A 20,917-nucleotide genomic window follows, 5' to 3' on the forward strand; every position below is an offset into this window, starting at 1 on the left:
AATATTGTGAAGTCCACTACAGAAACGTGGACAAGATTTTTAACTTCTCAATGTAGGCATACAAATTTTGGTCTGCAGGTTTGGTGAAAATGAGCACATCGACATATAAATCTTATAAAAGTAAAATTTTACTTCAGTAGCTGAAAAGATATATTATCAGCAAATGAATCCAGAATGCACCCGACAAGATTATTTAGTGACAAGATTTAGTGACAAGATTACTCTGAGTCTCTCCATATTCTCTGAGGGGAGCTTCAGGTGAATGGCATGGATAGTCTGCAGCACAAACCCCAAATGGGATGTTACAGCATCTCTTATGCCCTGCTCATATAATAGTGCATATACCTTTAGCACAACTCATATCCAGGTTTTGGGCAAAATATTTTCCTTTGTCCTATCAGGGTCATTTTGCTCCACTGTTTTTATGTTTTATGATGATGATCAGGTATCATGTATGCATAAATACAATGAAACAATGAAACTGTAATCTAATTCAGTGGCAATCTCCTATTCTCTGATGAAACTTAATAATCAAGAACAGCATAATACAGGCAGTAATTCTTTCTACCTAGTAAGAAATCATGTTATTGCTAACTTAATTGCTACAAGGCACATTATCCTATTTTTAGTAAGTGAACAGTTTATTGCACTCACCCTCAGACACTAATTGGAACGGATTTTGAGCCACCTTCAATTCCTGTTGCCCTGTTTTAAGGTACAGTGGCTGACAAACCATTGTATTTTAATTTTCCCCCCAAATCCCTGACTGATTCATATAGATATTTTTATAGATCAGAACATCATCTATCTAACATGGTGTGTAAATCCTCCAAACTGCCAGAAAGAAGTTGAGGGCCAAGTGATTTACTGTTACAACTTCATAAATTCTATCGACTTCCTTTAGAAGAGCCTCCTGAATTCTTGTAACGATATTACCAATAATTTTTATAGTGGTGAAAATATTAGCAATCATACTTTTCAATTTCCATTCCCTTATTTCCAGAGAGCTTATATATAATATCCATGGGACCTAGCAGCTTACAGTATGCAGATCCCAGTTCTGAGGAATTCTGGCCCCATGTGATGAGTGAACTACTGCAATAAGTCATTGTGGAAGGATGGGAGATACAACAAGCCCCACTGCTGGTATCCCTGTTCCAATAAAAAACAATATTTTTTAAATGAATAAGTCTCCCAGTCAGTAATATCACTTTTTAAAGGAAATCATGGATATGTAAATTATAGTATTAGCATGAATCAAGGTCATCTGCAGAGCGAGACAACTTCTGTTATGTTACTTGCACTATGGTGAATATTGATATTCACTGTGGTGAATACTGATATAGTATGTGAATCTTATGCTTGTACCTCAGGGAGTTTCTGTAAAATTAGCACCATGCTTAGTTCTTCCGTTATTGAAGGAACATTGAATAAATATTTTTTTTCCTTCTAGACAGAACTACATTGTTTGGCTGTGTTGATTTTTTTTAGCTAGATAAATAAACATTGGCATGGTAATTTTCACACGAATTACTATCAATCTGTTTCAAAATTTAGTGGTTATTAGGTAACCAGGAGGTCCAATGCACATGACCTGTTTTTGCCTAATACTGTATAGCTTTGGCTGTAAAATTATTATTTTTTCACTGTTGATCATTTGAGTTTATGCTTCTGAGTATGCAGTTTGATTGGTGAGGATAATAATTACAGTTGTTGCAAGTATGAGCTCTCTCTACCCAGAGAAAGAATCCAGTGCAGTCAGGTCAAGGCATATTTTCACCTGGCCTTGATGGTAAAGATACCGTATAGTCCACTTTTCAAACCTGGACTTTCTTTGTGCCCTGGTGAACAGTTTTATGATGCTATAATCATGAAAGTTTCTTGCTGGCTTGGAGGGCTGCTGCTGTGATTGCTTTATTCTTGATTAGTAGCTAAAGCAAAGTGTTTTCTAGTCCATAATAAGACAGCACCCAGCTATTCTGAGCCTATTAGATGTGAGGCCAGCTTGTAATTTCAGACATCTCGGTAATAATACCTGCTTTGCAATTCCAAAAGGCAGGTGGAGACCTGCCCTTTTGGTGGGAATTTGCATTTAACATGTTGGGAGATTTGTTCTATTTCTATCCATAGCCCCCAGCTCCACAGTGTGGCTCCACAAGTGAATCAGCTTTTACTATTTCATCCCCATACTTTTCAAACCATAGCAGGAGCCATTAATTAATGAATACTCTGCTTCCTTGGGCCCTCTAGATCTGTTTTTTGAGCTGTATTCATATTGCTCTCCTGTAACTAGTGTGTGTCTCTCATCCAGATAGGAATATTTTAAACGATGCCAGTTCACTAGGTTACAGTGACTGGAGTCCCATAAAATATCTATCTGGACTTTCCAATAAGAGGAAGGACCTGTCAATAATAAATCTTCATTAAATTCACTTTTCACTCCTAAGAACACACAAAGCTAAAAAATGTGTAATCCCCTCCCAAGAGATGGGATTTCATCTTACTAAAATAATATAGATTACATATTTCATCAAGTATCACTATTTCACGATGATTACTTGTTCCCTGGGCCCCTTATACTGCATAACAAGGGCAGAGGGTACGTCTTCATTCAGTGATAACTATGGAAGGCCGCAGGTGCCACTAACACAGGCTACGGATGAAATCTACATGTCTTCTCTTAGGGATACAATCTGGTGGAATTCAGTTTTATTTAATCAAATCAGTTGTGACCCATCACCACTCCTTAGGTTTGTAAAGATTGTTCTTAGTTGCTGTCTGTCATCCTAGGGATACCTAACATGAAATAGAAATAGTTTCTGAGTGTGTACTACCTTGTAGCCTTTATCATTTGCCTCATTTCTCTCACCCCTTCTCTTTTATCATTTGTCATGCTATAATTTAGAGGCAGTATACTGTAGTGATTAGAAACATGGATTCTAAAGCCAGACTGCCTGTATTCCAATGCTGGCTCTACTGCTTTTGAGAGGTCATGAATTCTCAGTTTCTTCCTCTGCAAAATGGGGATCATAATAGTACCAAACTTAAATATCCAGTTGTAGTAATGGTTATTACTTGACAAATGCAATATGCATCTTAGAACAATATCTGGCACATAATAAGTATTCTATAGTATGAACCAGCAATTACAATTACTTGAGCAGAAACAGTTACCAGGCACCTCCTGTTTGAGGAATTGCCTTGCTCCATCCTCTAGAGGTGAAAAGGAGAAGATAAAGCAGATGCTGGTAACACTATAGCATTCCGTTTTGCATAGATGCATAGAACTAGAAGAATAGCAGTTTCCTCTTTAGAAGACAATACTTCCAGATTCTTTCTCATCCTTGCAGCATTATTCTTTCTCAATAGCATAAATTGTGTCTAACAGAAGGAACTTGTGCGTGCTTGGAGTATGCCTGTGGGCTCCAGCCTCTCTACACTTGAGTGGTAATTAAATCAATCAAAGTCTTTCTCTGCTATGATTCCAAGTACTTTCTGAGAGTGCAAGCTGCCTGAGGCAGCTTCTCCCCTTCTGCTTTCAATTAAGTTATCACTGCCCCCACCTGTCTAGTGAATTGAGAAAAAAGGAACGTATGTCTTCCAGGAAGACACTCCACTTCCATTCCTGTGTTTTGTGCTTCTTGGCTGGTGCAATGTATTCCCCTGGACCCTACTCCTGTCACACTGCTGGGCAGGGAGAGATCTCTCATAGGACTCCATGCTCTCCTGTGAATAATCACAGTGGGTTTCTGGCCATCTCTCTCTAGAGAAGGGTCTTATTCTATTCGCACTTTAAGACTTAGATCAACAGGTAATTTTTTACAAAAGCATTGGTTTTTATGTGCAATAAAATAGAACATAGAGTCAGAAGATGGTAAAAATGAGCACACTACAATATACACAGAATTTTTTTTTTCAATACACCTAAAATAAGCAATTTCAGGTCAGGATTTGTCAGGCTGGAGAGTAGTCAGTGAGCATGCCCCAGCTCTCATTCATGATGGATAAACTCGTATTGGGTGCTGATGGTTTAAGGCCTTTCCAGAGGAGATCCTGCCAGGTTAACTGATATGGTTTGAGTTTGTGTAGCCACTCAAATCTCATGTTACATTGAAGGAGAGGACTGGTGGGAGGTGATGGAATTATGGGGGTGAATTTCACCCTTGCTGTTCTCATGATAGTGAGTGAGTTCTCACAAGATCTGATGGTTTAAAAGTATGTGCCACTTCCTTCTCAGCTTTCTCTCTCTCTCCCCTGCCACCATGTGAGAAAGGTGCTTGCTTCCCCTTAAGTTTCCACCATGATTGTAAGTTTCCTGAGGCCTCCTAGTCATGGTTCCTGTTAAGCATGCAGGATTGTGAGTCAATTAAAACTCTTTTCTTCAAAAATTACCTAGTCTCAGGTAACTCTTTATGGCAGTATGAGAATGGACTAATACAGAAAATTGGTACCAGGAGTGAGGTATTGTTATAAAGATACCTGAAAATGTGGAAGTGACTTTGGAACTGGGTAACTGGCAGAGATTTGAACAGTTTGGAGGGCTCAGAAGGAGACAGGAAGATGTTGGAAAGTTTGAAACTTCCTAGAGCCTTGTTGAATGGTTTTGACCAAAATGCTGATAGTGATATGGACAATGAAGTTCAGGCTGAGGTGGTTTCAGATGAACATGAGGAATTTATTGGTAACTGGAGTAAAGGTAACTCTTGCTATGCTTTAGCAAAGAGACTGGTGGCATTTTGCTTCTGCCCTAGGGATTTGTGGAACTTTCAACTTGAGAGAAATGATTTGGGTATCTGGCAGAAAAAATTTCTAAGCTACAAAAAATTCAAGATCTCAATAAAGTGTATTTACAAAAGTGTAAATTTTGTGCAATATATAAAAATGCATGCTCCTTTGCATGAAGTAAGATTATCTGAAACTGGAACTTATATTTAAAATGGAAGCAGAGCATAAAAGTTTGGAAAATTTAGAGCCAGCCATGTGGTAGAAAAGAAAACCTAATTTTCTAGGGAGAAATTCAAGGCTGCTGTAGAAATTTGCATAAGTAAAGAGGAACTGAATGTTAATAGCCAAGACAATAGGGAAAATGCCTCCAGGGCATTTCACAGACCTTCACAGCAGCCCCTCCCATCACAGGCCCAAAAGCCTAGGAGGGAAAAATAGTTTCATGGGCCAGGCCCAGGGCCTAGCTGTTCTGTGCAGCCTTAGGACATGGCACGCTCCATCCTCCTTGCTCCAGATCCAGCCATTGCTAAAAGGGGCCAAAGTACAGCTCAGGGCATGGTTTCAGAGGGGGTAAGCTACAAGCCTTCATGGCTTCCATGGATGTTGGGCGTATGGGTGCACAGAAGGCAAGAGGTGAAGTTTGGTAACCTCCTCCTAGATTTCAGGATGTATGGAAATGCCTGGATGTCCAGGCAGATGTCTGCTGCAGGGTCAGAGCCTTCATGGAGGACTTCTACTAGGGAAGTGTGGAGGTAAAATGTGTGGTTGCAGCCCCCAGATGTGAGAAGAGGACCATTGTCTTTCAGACACTAGAATGGTAGATCCACTGACAGCTTTACATGTACCTGGAAGAGCCACAGGCACTCAACAGCAGCCTGTGAAAAAACCTGAGAGGGCTGTACCCTGCAGAGCTACAGAGACAGAGTGCCCAAGGCCTTGGGAGTTCACCCCCTGCATCAGCATGCCCTGGATATGAGACATGGAGCCAAAGGAGATTCTTCTGGAGCTTTAAGATTTAATGACTGTCCTTCTTGGTTGCAGACTTGCATGGAGATGGTAGCCCCTTTGTTTTGGCCAGTCCCTCCCATTTGGAATGAGAGCGTTTACCCAATGCCTATACCCCAATTGTATCTTGGAAGTAACTAACTTTTTAAAATTATTATTATTTTACAGACTCATAGGTTGTAGGGACTTGCCTCATTTCAGATGAGACTTTGGCTGTGGACTTTTGAGTTAATGCTGAAATGAGTTAAGACTGGGGGACTGTTGAGAAAAGGTAGTTGTATTTTGCAATGTGAGAAGAATATGATATTTAGGAGAGGCTGGGGAAGATAAGGTTTGGATTTGTGTCCCTGCTCAAATCTAATGTCAAATTGGAGGAGGGGCCTGGTGGGAGGTGACTGAATCATGGGAGCGGATTTCCCCTCTGCTGTTCTTGTGAGAGTGAAAGAGAGCTCATGAGATTTGATCGTTTAAAAGAGTGTGGCACTTCCCCCTTTGCTCTCTGTCTCTCTTTTTGCCATGTGAAGAAGGTGCTTGCTACCCCTTAACCTTCTGTCATGATTGTAAGGTTCCTGAGGCCTCCTGGTCATGGTTCCTGTTAAGCTGCAGAACTGTGAGTCAATTAAACCTCTTTTCTTCATAAAGTATCCAGTCTTAGGTAGTTTTTATAGCAGTGTGGTGACAGACTAATACACTGCAGGAATCTCTGATCTTATCCCTGAGAATTCATAATCTTAACATGGTGAAAAGCAAAAATAATTATTCTATGTGACACCAAAAACTACCTTTTTAGCAAGCCAATTTCATCTAACCTCTGTTTTCTTACAGTTTTTATTGTCATACCCAAACCATCATGTTCCACAGTCTTTAGGAAATGTGCAGTGACTAGGCACCACACACGGGTATGCACATTGCAGCTCTGTGTCCACACTTAGTATGGAGCACAGTGGATGCACAGTGTGCAATGATCCAGAGGAGCCTAAAATTCTAAACTACTTGCCAGTTACCAGTAGTCTGTCTATGTGGTCAAAAAAAAAGTACCAAGTTCTAATAGAAGGTACATGCTAAGGGTATGACCTGGATGCACTTGGTGGGCATCTCAGGACCCTAGTTCAAACATCCATATTAATTATGTCATCTTAGTTGATTTTTGAGGTAACACATAAACTATCATTTAAGGTAGTGCCTGGCATTTAATATGGTTGATCAAATACTAATTCATATGCTTCAGGAACCGAGATCGCGCCCCTGCACTCCAGCATGAGTGACAGAGTGAGACTCTGTCGAAAGAAAGAAAGAAAGGAAGGAAGGCAGGCAGGCAGGCAGGAAGGAAGGAAGGAAGGAAGGAAGAAAAGAAAAGAATTGATCTCTTATTGGACTTTGGACATAGACAGTACATGTGCATTTAACATCACTCTAATGTACCTAATTTTTCTTATATCAATACTGCAATAATTCAGTTTTCAGTAATGATATTAGACTTTTCAGTTTTCTCAATTACAGTGTTGGTTGGGTTTATTTAGCTTCATACTTCAAAGTAGAATCATGATATATTTCTTCCAAAAAAAAAAATCTCAAGTCCTGCAATAGTTGATGAATAGCTGTTTTGGGGGGCAGAGAGAGGAGTGGTTAAAATATCTTAATCAAATAGGAATAAGGTTTGTCCTGTGTTCGAGATAGCAGAAACAATTTGAAGCTGTGGTAGTTATTATGACAAAGACTGGGAATTCAGTCTAGTGTAAGAGCAGCTCATAATTAAAACGATCACAGGGAATGCCTGGTATTTCAGTGTAAGAACTGTTCAAATAAGTGGTCTCTGAGGTAGAGTTGGCAAACGAGGTGAGAAGCAGACTCTAAAATCTTGCTTTAAGCAGCATTTTCTTGCTTATTAATCTGACAGCTTTTTCCGCTGCTCTCAAGCTAACTACAGCAGTTTTAATCACAGAGAGAGCATGTCAAATTGCTCGGAACTCAAGCCCATCAAAAATGGAATGCCTTCAGGATTTAAAGAACCTTGAGGGGTCAAAGCTCTTACTCCCTATTTAGTATGTTGTATGCCATCAACTTTGGTGAATATAGACAAGGAATTAAAATATTCATATGCCTGTCTTCTGTTTTCCTTTATCTATTTTACCTATTTTGTAAAGTTGTACAAAATTATGTCTCCTTTCACTGGAGATGTTCTCTTACTGCTTAAGTGCTGCAAAATTTGATACTGTCACATATAGAATATGCTGTATTTAAATGCTCCATTACAGGAAAACAAGCACCAATCATACCCCTGCTTGAATCTTCAATTTGTTTATTTTCCAAATTATTTTCCCCACGAATATTTTCCTATCGTGAGTCCTAAAGTGACACAAAGGATACAAGCAGTACTTGCATTGCACTATATACTGTTTAATTGAAACACATATTTATCAGAACACTATCATCACTTTGCACAGTTTGTGGTAAACAAATACAAGAAATATCTCTGAAATCTAGGTCTATGATTCTTTCTTTTGTTGCAGTCGTACTATGAAAATAGTGTTGGGTGTCAGATATATTTTAATCTGTTACTTTTGATTTATTTGTTTTAATGATCCTCATTAAATCTCTCACTCTTTGATTTGTCACCTTTCAATAGCATCTCTTTCTCCTTTGTCTCATCATCAATTGTCAAAAGCTGAGCTGAGCTGGAGACAGTTGAGCTGCCAGATGTCCAGTGGTTAGTTAAGAGAAGTCAAAATGAAAATAACAGTCAAGGCTTTAATCACTTAATTGTGATTGTATAAGGGAACAATGAAACAAGAGAAAGCATCGGCTCTCTTAATGTTCCAGTTTCCCCCAATTGGAACAGCAGCTGGTGGGCATTGCTAGTGGATTAGGGTAGATGTGGGGGACTTTTCACTGCACAGAAAGCCTCAGACAGAAAGCCCCTACTCTTTTATTGACTTGAAGGTAGTGTCAAGGGAAAAGGGAGAGGAAAGGGTTAGGTGTGAATAAGTACTGAGTACTGAGTCAAAGAGAGGAAAAGCATTTCCAAGGTCCCCAGTAAGGAGTAGTCTTGACAGAAACACTTTAGAGAATACCTTAGTTCGTTTGGACTGCCATAACAAAATACCATAGACTAGGTAGATAATAAACAACAGAAACTTATTACCACAGTTCTGGAGGCTGGAAAGTCCAAGATCAAGGCACCAAAAGATGCAGTGTCTGTTGAGGGCTCGCTTTCTGTTTCATACCTGACATCGTTTCACCAGGTCCTCACACAGCAGAAAGGATGAGAGAGCTCTCCAGTCTCTCTTTCATAAGGTCACTAATTCCATTCATGAGCGTGCCACCCTTATGACCCAATGGTACGTAAATGTTATATCCATAACATAGGCTGACAATTGATTCTACGCTTTGACCTTAATCATTTTTCTGTGGCCTTCATCATAATTTAATGCCTGTGGGAAAAATGTAAAGTTAAATAATGTTATTAATGTGATTAATAATGTATAATTGTGAGTATATGTGTATACACACACCCCAGTTTTTACTCTCTACTTAAATGACACATCTTACTAACACTAGCATGGGCTAGATTTAAAAAAAAAATAGATGTCTTTTGACAATTTGGAGTTTAGCCCACTTTCAGTAAGGGAGCCTTCCTAGGTGAGACTTCCAAGCCTTGCTTCTGTTGTCATAGAACGGGGTTACGGTTCCATTACTTTATTTGGAACCACACATTGCTGTTTTTTAAAAAGCAGAAAGTAACCCTAATCAATGCAAGTTTTCAACACCAATGGGAGTCACTGAATAAAGTGAGTAAAGGAGGCAAAGAGATTCGACACAGTTTAATTATTCCTGTGGCATGGCTTCATAATTGTATTGGATGTTATGGTAAACAAAACTCATAAAGATCACTTTATCAACTATCATGGTAAGTGTTATTCACCAAAATATAATAAGTAGTTCTAGTTATGCAAATAGGTACTTGTAGCATGAAAGAAAGTTCCCAGTGACAGCATCACTCATGGATTTTAAACAGGTGTTTTATTTCAAATAATTTAGATGAAAATGAAAGTGATGTGCCCTAGAAAAATTGTTAAAAATTCAAAAAGTGACCCCATTCATGACAAAGATGCTGAAACTGAATATATATACATATATATCTAAATTGAATAACCATTTTTCATAAAATGTAACTTAAAAAGTTTTATTTCTAAAAACAAAATATAGTGCCATATGTAGCATGTCATTTTAAGTGTGTATTCTTCAATTTAAAAATTAAAGGCAAGTCACAATTCAACTATACATATTATATAAATGTTATATATTAAAAGTGATAAAAAAATGGGAGATTTTCTTTTATTCAGAGTTGTCTCATATATTTCATGGTGATTGAAAAAAAGAAAAAAAAAAACTTCAGCCAAATTAAATTTAAAAGAGTTTCACTGAGTAATGAACAATTCATAAATGTGGCAGACTCCCAAACCAGAGTATGCTCAGAGACGCTAGCACAGCCACGTGGTAAAAGAAGATTTATGAACAGAAAAAGGAAAATGATGTACAGAAAACGGAAGTGAGGTACAGAAACAGCCAGATTGGTTATAGGTCAGTATTTGCCTTATTTTAACATGGTTCGAACAGCTGGTTACATTTGATCGACCAAAACTCGAGGCTTGGTACAAATGTGGACTACAGTCTTTTTACACATCTACTTGTTATATTTCAGGATGCACAGATAAACCTTTAGTCCAAACTTCAAATATGAGAGGAGGGAGCTTTAGGCTAAACTTGATTTAGCAATGTTATATATCGTGTTATCATTTCTGTATAGAACTTTATACTTTGAGCCTAATTTGAAACCACTAAGTCAAATGACAAAGACCCCACTATGTTAAAGAAAACCTTAAAGCTCCATTTTATCAAAATAGATGCAATACACTTATCAATTTTATTCTTAGAAGAAAATGTTCTATCACAAAAGCAATGCCTATTTAGAACATGTTTTGAATTTGTTAAGAAAAGGCACCTTAGTTTGTACAAAGTGATACTAACTCATTTATTCATGTCCTTGTGTCTTTGGCACAAGAGATAAAAGCTTGTTAGTGTTATTTATACAAGTTTTGAAATGAAGAAGAAAAAGGAATCCCTGTTGCTATATTTTTTTTTCTGCTTTCCTACTTTTGGCTGAGCCTCCTGTAAATAAATTACCTCAGGCAATGCCTTGTGCAAACAGATTTAAAGAGTTCTTTTTACTTTTGATATTACAGGTAAGAACTTTCATAGGACATTTTCTTTTTAATCCCTTCCTGTATCTTCTTGTATGATTTTTCTTGTCACAGGATCTTCACCGATATCTGTGGTCTGGCCAGGAGGTCCAGCAGAACTACTAGCTTCTTTGGAGGCTGATGTTATTGAAGCTGCTTTTCCAATTGCCAGCAAATGATATAAATTGTAGGAGACTGAAAAGGTCACCTCTGGAACAGTCCTACTTAAATTAGCTCAAATCATCACTAACCTGCAGCTACAGAGAGAATCTGAAGCCCAAGCCACAGGAGTGGTCATGCCAGCTGACAGCGGGCTGGTGCCTCAACCCCACATTAGTTATCATCTGGAAAACAAAATCAAAGCACAATTGTGGCTAAAACTCACTTAGATATACTTTTGAAATGTAAAGGGTTTTTTTCCTGATGTCTTGTTTCTTTAAAAGATATAGCTATCTGTTTTTTGATCACTTCAGTATGTCTATATTTTACATAAAATATATTTGGTTACATTAAATCTCTTATTTTAAAATAGGACTTAAGTTTATTAACATATATAATACACATACATATATATTCATAAATGTAGAATGTAGTAGAAACATAAAGAGTATCATTCCATTGTAGTTTCCTTGAATGTAATTTGTCAAAATGCAAGTCTAAATGCAATGACTTTCTGTTTAATTTATAATACCTAGGCCCATACAGAATCACTTAGCGTTTGTTTCTGAGTCAAGCTGCTTGACTATAAAGGTCAACTCTCCTTGGGCAAATTGCTCAACCTCTCAGTACCCACATTGACACGAATATAAAAAGAGCATAATAATACTTAGCTCAGAGGTACCTAACAGCCAGTATAGCCAACTGCCCTTGCTACTCTATTTGATGGGGTCCTGTAAGCTTCTTGCTAGGCAGGATATCAACTCTTTAATTGCTAGAACACGCTGAGGTACAGGAAAATGCCTGGAAGAAGCTGGTATGGCCAGGGTAGAAGTGGAGTGTATACTGGAGCAAAAGTATTTCAAAAATTTATTACCAGGTGTGAGCCGTATGGAGCATACTTGCAAAATATTGACCTTGTTTGTGAGCATGGATTAAGTTAGTATGCAGTTAATATGCATTAAACTTTAGATAGCACCAGGCATATAATTTCTCAAAAAACTCTTTTAGAAGTATATGCTCAAAATGTTACAGTATAAAGACTTAGAGGCCTGAAAGATACATTGGGAAATTAATGTGGGAGGTTTTGCTGTCTCTAAGGAAGCCCCGAGTGTTCCACAGGCATTTAAATTTTATTCAGTTGTTAAGAGCAGATTACAAGACTAAAAATTCCTTCTAAAAAGGTTGGATTGATGGAGACACGGCCATTAAATAACGTTTCTAAAGAAATTGCAAAAACTGAAATAAGATGTACATACACCAAACCCCAAAACAAATACTGTTGATTAAGTTTGTGATGATGTCTTTATTAGTAGTAAGTTCAGACCAAGTCAGCAATTTGGTAGTTTATGAAATGCAATGGTTGTCTTTATTCATGCTTAACAGAAAAAAGCAACAGTGCAATATAGTAGAGTTTAAAAGCCTTGCCTTTGGACTTCTTTGCACTGCTCATCTGATTAGATTGGGCCAAATCATGCGAATCCCCTTTTTGATTGATTCAAAGTCAACTGATGAGGGATATGAATTACATCTGCAACATCCCTTCACCTTTGCTATGAAATGTTGTTAACATGAGAATGGTTACCCCATCACATTCACAGATTTTGTTCTCCCCTCAGGGGAAGTAATTATACACAGTGAGTAGTACCCCAGAGGGCAAGATTCTTGAGTCCATGTTTGAATCCTGCCCATCACAAGAGTGTTCAGATAATCCAGAAAGTAGTGACATATTATGAACATAATCGCTGAAAATTATTTATCATCCCTCTAAGTGGTATTATTCAGTGGCTATTTAGAGAAATGTATGTTTTTATGTAGAATGATATGTTCAAGTTATTTAACCTACATACATAAATATTTCATGCAAAATGTGACTTTTAAAATATTAATTAGAATTTTTTTTCTATTATCTTTGCTCTTATTCTACATAGCCATATTTTGTGGACTAAAGAAGTTCACTGATAATAATTATAAAAGTACAGGAGGAGAGAAATAAAAAGTGAATTCTGTGTTTCAGAGAAACAGAGGATACTTGTCATCATTTATTATACTTACAAGAAAACTGTCCGTCTTTATTACAAACATTTTCAAAATCCTTTCAGCACATCTATCTGAACAATAAGATTTGGGCCCTTTTCAACAGTAAAATAATCAAAGAGAGCAAAAACAAATGCTTTTGGAAAACATAAGAAGAAAATATCTTTCTTTTTTTGCATTTGTTTGATGGAAAGTTTATTTCTGGCCTAAGGAATGTTTAATTTAGCCTTAATATATTTATGTGAAAAATCTCCCATGTAATGTTGAAGCTTAAATTATTATGGATTAAAACTATATGTTTTTACAAAATGAACATTTAGTAAAATAGTTAAATGTCCTGTCATGTTTTCAAAAACTAAAGCTGAATTTCCAACAGTATTTCTATTTCCAAAGCTCAGCATTACTATATTCAAAATACATTTTATTAATTGATACTTGATCCACATTTTACTTCACTTTTTCGTTGTCATGGGACAACAGCATAAGGCACAGTAGAAGCACTGTTCTTTGAAAATTGCACTGGTATGTTATTTGTATTGACTGATATTTCTGTCAGCCAATTGGAGCATTTATGATTGCTGCTCTTATTGAAATTTTGCCCTGAATTTTTCCTTTTCAGAGACAAGAAACCTCAAGGTTTCCTCTAGAGGAGGAAACAATAACAATAGTCCTATCTTCTTAGGAAAATATATGGAAAATTGCCTAGTTACCTATCCTACCATGTGCATAAACCTCGTGTTTGTGAAATTGTGTTGATCAGATAGCATTAAGAGTTGGGCTGCTTTTGGATAAATATTGGTAAAACATATAAGGCTTTAAATAATTATTGTCTACTACTTCATATTATATAGGAATATTAATATACTAACATGCAACATTTTAAATTAAAAATTTATAAAATGTTCAAATTTTCTAGAGTTGATTAGTCTAGGTTTTTTAACTCAAACCACAGAAATGTAGTTAGTCCCTATTGTATGTACCATCACGGTGGCAAATTGGAAAGAATATTTTCTACTCTACTGTCAGAGAGAATAGGTTTCAATTCAGTCTCTCTCACTAATTAGGTGAACCTAGGTCAATACATGTTTTCAACTCTATGAGTTTCAGATGTCTTATGTGATAAAATAAAATTCTGATATTTAACTAACAGACAAATTAACCAGGTTAATCAGGTTATTTTTTTTACCATAAATGTGGTAACTACCTGGAACATTTTTCCTTTCTTACCTCATCTCATTTTTCTGACTAACTCCGATTAGTCATAATTCAGCTGTCAGTTTACATATTAACTCTTGTGGAAAACCTTCCACTGCATTACCTTCACCTCATCCCTCCTTAGACAGATTAGCTGCCCCTGCTCTTTCCCCTTTGATTAGTCTTTCCTATAATCATAGCCCTATCATTGCCTTTCTCTTCCTGTTCTATCTCTAGCTCCTAGAAGGCTGTAAGGCAATGAAAACATACACTTACATAAATTACACTTATACATTGTATTTAGTCCTAATAGTACGACCCAGTTCATTGATAATCTTAGTGAGTTTAAGTGATTTTTCTGGATTGTTTATTTGAATGTTAATCCCATGAAGCTACAGCCTTTATACATTTGTGTAATGTTAAATATACTTGATAAAAAGGCAGGTATACAATAATTATTTTTGAAAAATTCATTAACAGTAAATAGCAACAATAGAGTACTTACAGAGTGGCCAGCATATAATTATTTACAAATATTAATGTTGTCAAACATTCCCCTACTTCTCACATATCTGAAGTCTTAAATTGCTTTTCGTAATTGACTTAGTACTTGAGCCATTGATACCTTGGATTTATAAACACCACATGTACAAAAAGGGCTGACTAAAAATAAAATGCTCTATTTAACTAGTAATGTAAATAAATCACTGACCCACCTTTAGATAGCATAGATCTTGACATAGATCTATGTGACACAGAAATTGGAGAAGCTAAACTAAGGCTCTAATTTGCAAGATGGTTACAGATAAACATTCACACACACAAATTTTAGGAAGCAGATCTAAATTGCACAAAAGCATAGAAAAATTATAATAAAATTAAAATAATTACATAAATATAAAAAACACATATAGGTAAAAATTTAAAAATACAATAATAGAAATTATGCCAACTGATTTTATGTTTGAGAATACTATAAAATGGTTTTAAATGGATCCGTAGTGAAATTACATAAGCACACCATTTCTAAAGAAATAGTCAATAAATATTATATTATTGTGATTACTTGCATATCCCCTTTTGTGAAAAATAAAGCTATCTGATTTCAAACTTGAATTGCTAACATACCTATAATTTTGTATGTGTTCAGATTACAAATTAACACAAGAAAATTAATATAACACATTCACAGATTCATTAAAGTACCTTTCAGAATGAGGTTATTTTTACTTACTTTCAAGTTTTTTTGTTTCATATGTAGTGTAAGCTCTGCATGTGGGAAACATTTTTAAGTGTAACTCATGGGAACAATCTTATTCTAGGATCCTCTATGGAAAACTATTGTTAATATACATAACATGAGAACGGCCTAGTTTCCAGGAGTTTCTCAAAACTCCAGATAAATTACATTGGATCTTAGCCTAAAATCCTTGGCAACTTTTATTGCCCACAGCTTACAGATACAGTTGCTTGGATGAATGAAATACTTTCAATAGTAACTATCGTGAAAGGAACAAATAGTTCCATAAAGAGTTGGACACAATTTCTATTCTATTATAGAACAGAGTTTTAACTGAACCAAAAAATAAACAAACATCTTCAAAGGTTTATTATGTTGGTGCTAAACTCTAAAATGGTTTCTCATTTCAAATAATTGCTCTATTTTTGTCTTAGCTTGATTTTTCATATTCTGCATGAGAAAACATTTCTTGGTTTGGCAATCTGTTACCTGAATTTAAACATTATTTTTTTCCACTTATCTTGATTAATAAAAGGAGAATAATGTTGAGGAAGAAAAACAAATCTTAATATTCTTTACAGATAACATGGCAAATGTATTCTAAAATAATGGCAACTTTGAAGAAGGTATGATTTCTATAAGACAGAATGCTATAGTAGAATAATGACATCCTCTCCAAAATTCATGTTGAAACCTAATTCCCAGTACAACAATATTAAGTTATAAGGCCAATAAGAGGTGATTATGTCTTGATGGCCCTCATGAATAGGATTAGTACTTTAATAAAAGGGCTGGAGGTAAAAGAGAGTATTATCTTGTTCTTCCACCTTCTGCCATACAAAGACACAGCAACAAGGCTCCATATTGGAAGTTGAGAGTAGCCCTCACCAATGTCTGTACCTTGATCTTTGACTTCCTAGCCTCCACAACTGTAAGAAATAACTTTTTCTTATTTAGAAATTATGCAGTATGTGATATTTTCTTATAGCAGGAAAAATAAACTAAAAAACATACAGTCATGCATTGCTTAATGATGAGAGTACATGCACTGTTAGGTTATTCCATCATTGTGCAAGCATCATAGAGTGAAATGGGATAGCCTACTACACACCTAGATTTGTGTGGTATAACCTATTGCTTGTTATATTTAGATGATATAGCCCACTATACACCTAGATTGTGTGGTAAACCTATTGCTTATAGGCTACAAACTTGTACAGTATGTTATTGTACTGAATATAGTAAGCAACTATAACACAAATAACTAGGTGATAGGAATTTTCCAGTTCCATCATAATCTTATGAGTATATGCAGTCTGTATTTTACATAAATGTCATTTTGCTGTGTATGACTGTATTTAAGTTTCTAGCCCAGTTATAAGACATAAATTAGGACATAAAAGAAGTTTGAATCCTAACTAGTATGAAAACTGAAAAGTAAATTCACTTACAGTTTCTAATAAAGTGTGTGATTATACTATCTTTACATAAAATGCATATTATGTAACTTATGCCCTCTTTCTATAATCTTGTACTTTTTAATGATAAAATTTCTGTAAACTATTTTAATGTATCTTTGTTTCTCAATTCTGGAGGAAGTCAGTGCACCACCAATTAGCTCACTGTAAAAATTTCAATTCATAGAAAATTGCAGGCAATGATCAAGGAAGTGTTCTGTTCCTCCAATTGTTTTGCTTGATCTCAAAGTCATTAACTGGGTCAAAGGTCTAAATGTAATTGGTTGTAATTTAGTGAATAGAATTATATATTTCTTTACATCAAAGATTATTATATTGATGTCAAAGATCACTAAACTCTATCCAGAATTAGTTTAATGTGAATCTAAAGAGGGATGTAGTCAAAGAGCTTAGGCTAGAGAAGAATATTCTGAAATAGGTCAAACCTCTGAAATTCCCTAGCTTTAAAGGAACAAGCTGTGCACAGCAAAGAAAAAGAAAAGAATTTTAAGTACTTTTTTATTTTTTTAACACTTAGAAGAGTAGTGAAGGTTTGGTAAAGTATCGGCAGATGGTCTTATTACATAAAATGGTTGCTAAGGAGTGTCATCACTGATAAAATGCAGTATGCTACCCACATTCAAAGTAGTGAATTACAGAAACACAAATCTGCATTATTGCTGTTCTGGTGGTTGTGATGGTTTTACTATAAATTCTGCCATTCCTGTGAAATCATATCTTATATATGAATATTACACAATAGAAAGTTCTAAAGCAAACTCCTATCCATTATAGGAAAGAAATATTAAAGCTTTATTTATTCTTGGTTGGTGTACAATATTTCATACATAGAGACAGAATATACGTAGCATAAATGAAGAGTTTTTGGCACCTCCTCCAAATACGATGAAGAAAGGCAGCTCAACTTTAGAATTCAGGCCAAGACACTCCCTCTTGTGCTTAAGGAGCAAATTGCTCATGGAGAAGCCTTCCCATCCCCAGTGGTGTGGGACTGCATTTTGTAGATATGTTCTAGGAAAAAGATTTTTATGCTTAAATAACCTCCTCTGATGATTCAAGAACAAATTAAACTTCAACAAGCCATCTTTTGATTACATTTATTTGGACAAATTGAAAATTCAAGGGGTACAGCTGTTAAAAATTTGCTGAGATAATATTTAGAATGATATCAGTTGAATTCCTCCTACAAGAGTGTAAGCAAGGATATCTCAGAGGCAGGAAGAAAAGATTCTTAATCCTTCCTAGTGTAAGTTTGCTATCCATATGCCTAGATGCAGCCTGACACTTGAGCTCTAATTTATAAACTGGATGGCAGTTTGTGGGCCAACATTATTGTTTGGTCTGGGGAGGCATATGGAGTCAAGTGGCATTGACCTAGCCAGGTGAAGTGAATATCAGTGTCTCATTAAACATTACTTAGAGTTATGTGAAAGAAATAAGGACTTGGTCAAATAAAAGGGACACATTGTAAATAGTGCTTTTTAAAAAAATGATGAAATCAAAGTTGTAGGGTATGTTTGTGTGTGTGTACATAAGTGCATGTTCAAGCCTCTTTTTAAAATTAGATATAGATCTAAATCTTTGAAACACTGGTGTAGAGAAGTCTAGAGAATAAAATTCTGTAATTTCTCTTCCTCATTAATATTCCATTGACGCTTTCTTAAAGTCATATATGTACCTCTTGAGACAAGTTATCCAATCTTGATGTGATGCAGTTTCTTCAATTACAAAATTAGTACTCATAGAGTTGTTATTTGGATTAAATGTGTTAATATTTCCAAAGTGGCTGGCTCATAAGAGGCATTATATTATCTTTTCTTTAAAATATAAAATAAAATTTAAAAAACTATAATACAGAAAATCAGAAAGTGTTCCTCAGAAGATTTAGAAAAACTTGCTCATTTTTCTAGATAGTAATTGTTCTGAATTATGCCAGATTTAAATTTCAGGTATGCTTTCCTTAACATATCTGTAATAAGGTCAGATAGAAATGAGTTAATCTATTTTAGTTTAAGAAATCTTCACAATATGGAAGATAAAAAGGATAAATATTTATAGCTGGGATCAGAAAATGACTCTGACTTCTACACTGGCAAAATAGATGATTATAATGCAAAATTTAGATTCTACATATAAAATGGAATAATTTGACCTTTGGAAATAATTTATTCTGCCAATGATATTAATAATAAAATTTCATTCTATACTGCTTTACTTTCATACAAAAAATATATCAACCATACTTAAACATGGTTATTCTCCTATGGGAATGTAATATTATGAGTCCTTGCCAGAATTTGAGGTAATTGAATCATATTTAAAGTTTGAAGGCTAAGAACTAAAGGAAATACAACTTAAAACTCAATTGAGATGAATAATAAAAAAGTCATTGAAATTCATGTGAACCCAAAACCAGTGAATTTCACACCGCCCAAATTAGGTTATCTCTCAGGAAACTAATGATTGTTTGTGACATTTTAAAAACCGAATGTTGGAATGAAAAATCCTATAATAAAAATATGTTTATATTTAGCCATGTGAAAAGCTTTTAAATATTTTTCTAGTTATTTCTGAACGGACACAAAATTAAGACACATGTGTGAAACAGTATATGGAACTACCTAGAATTCAAATGATACATTGACTGTGTTTAAATTAATCACAGTGATGATTTAGGCAGAATTGTTATTGTTTTCCATTTAAAATTAATTTTGCAACATTTGTAATATGTACAGTCATTTTTGAAATGTATATGACTAAGGGATACAATACAAAAATAAATAAATAAACAAAATCCCCAACATGTAAAAAAAACCCTCTTTCTTTCAAAGGGTAAAATGACATTACACATCACAGTTATTTATTGGCTGAAGTGGTTTCCCTTGCCCTGAACTACTTTTGCCTATCTCATGTGAACATCCGGGTGACAATGACATTTAAGTGAGAGTCCATGTGCATTCATTACTGTGTATGGAGAGAAAGGTTACATTTGGTAAAACTAACCTCTTTGCAGTCTCAGTAACAGAAGAACAATTTACACATCAAAGAGTGAGCTACCCAGATAGACTGAGAGCTTTTCAATAGACCTTTGAAAAAGAAGAAGAAAGAAGAAGTGATCTAATCCTCTAAAGCAACGTGAACTCTAGACTGATCTTAACTCTAAACGGTCTCTCTAAAGGAAAAAATAACTTTATCATTATCATTTTTTAAAATATGGAGATTTGGGATTATGTATAATGATTTACTCTCACATACCTGAAAACAAAATGGTGTTTCTTATTTGGCAGTAGCAAACGTTCACATTGAAAAGATGACTTGACATTCACATTGAAAATTCCCACTTCCTCTGTGACAGCTGGATATCTGAGATCTCGTGGTCATGCTACAATTATGCAGGAATGAACAAAACAAACCGAGATCAGAATGACTTCCCTGGTGAAGTACAGGATATAAGCCATTTTCTGTTTGAACTAGCTCTTTGCCCTCTATCTATGAATTCCAGTTCATCAGTGGAATATTATGAATCAATATTTGTGTCTGTAAATTTTGTTTTTTACTTTTTTCTTCTCGAGTAACCTCACACAAAGAAGGGTTTACAAATAAAAGGTAGCTTTTCCTTCATTGAGATGCTCTAAGTGAAAGTAATTGAGACAAAATAAATTGGAAAAAAATACTTTACATGAAGCTGTGCGTTCAAGTGCCAAATCAAAAGTTATGTAACCTTGCTGTTTCATTTTCTTCTTCTGCAAAATGAGGTTAATACTATCTTCCTTACTTGCCTCATAGCATCTGGGTAAGGTTAAAAGAGATGATATATAGGTGAAAGCATTTGACAGAGTATA

At 35.4% G+C, this 20,917-nt stretch overlaps 1 long non-coding RNA gene across 1 annotated transcript; it reads right to left on the reverse strand.

The window, feature by feature from the left end:
* Positions 1 to 8,874: 8,874 nt before the first annotated feature.
* Positions 8,875 to 20,459, reverse strand: LOC111551799. Its single transcript, XR_002734467.1, has 3 exons — positions 20,331 to 20,459; positions 11,222 to 11,314; positions 8,875 to 9,161 (listed from the first exon to the last, which is right to left on the reverse strand). It is a non-coding gene; the product is annotated as an uncharacterized LOC111551799 (long non-coding RNA).
* Between the last annotated feature and the right edge of the window lie 458 nt (positions 20,460 to 20,917).

This window comes from Piliocolobus tephrosceles, chromosome X, assembly GCF_002776525.5.
Source record: "Piliocolobus tephrosceles isolate RC106 chromosome X, ASM277652v3, whole genome shotgun sequence".
Taxonomy (NCBI): Eukaryota; Metazoa; Chordata; class Mammalia; order Primates; family Cercopithecidae; genus Piliocolobus; species Piliocolobus tephrosceles.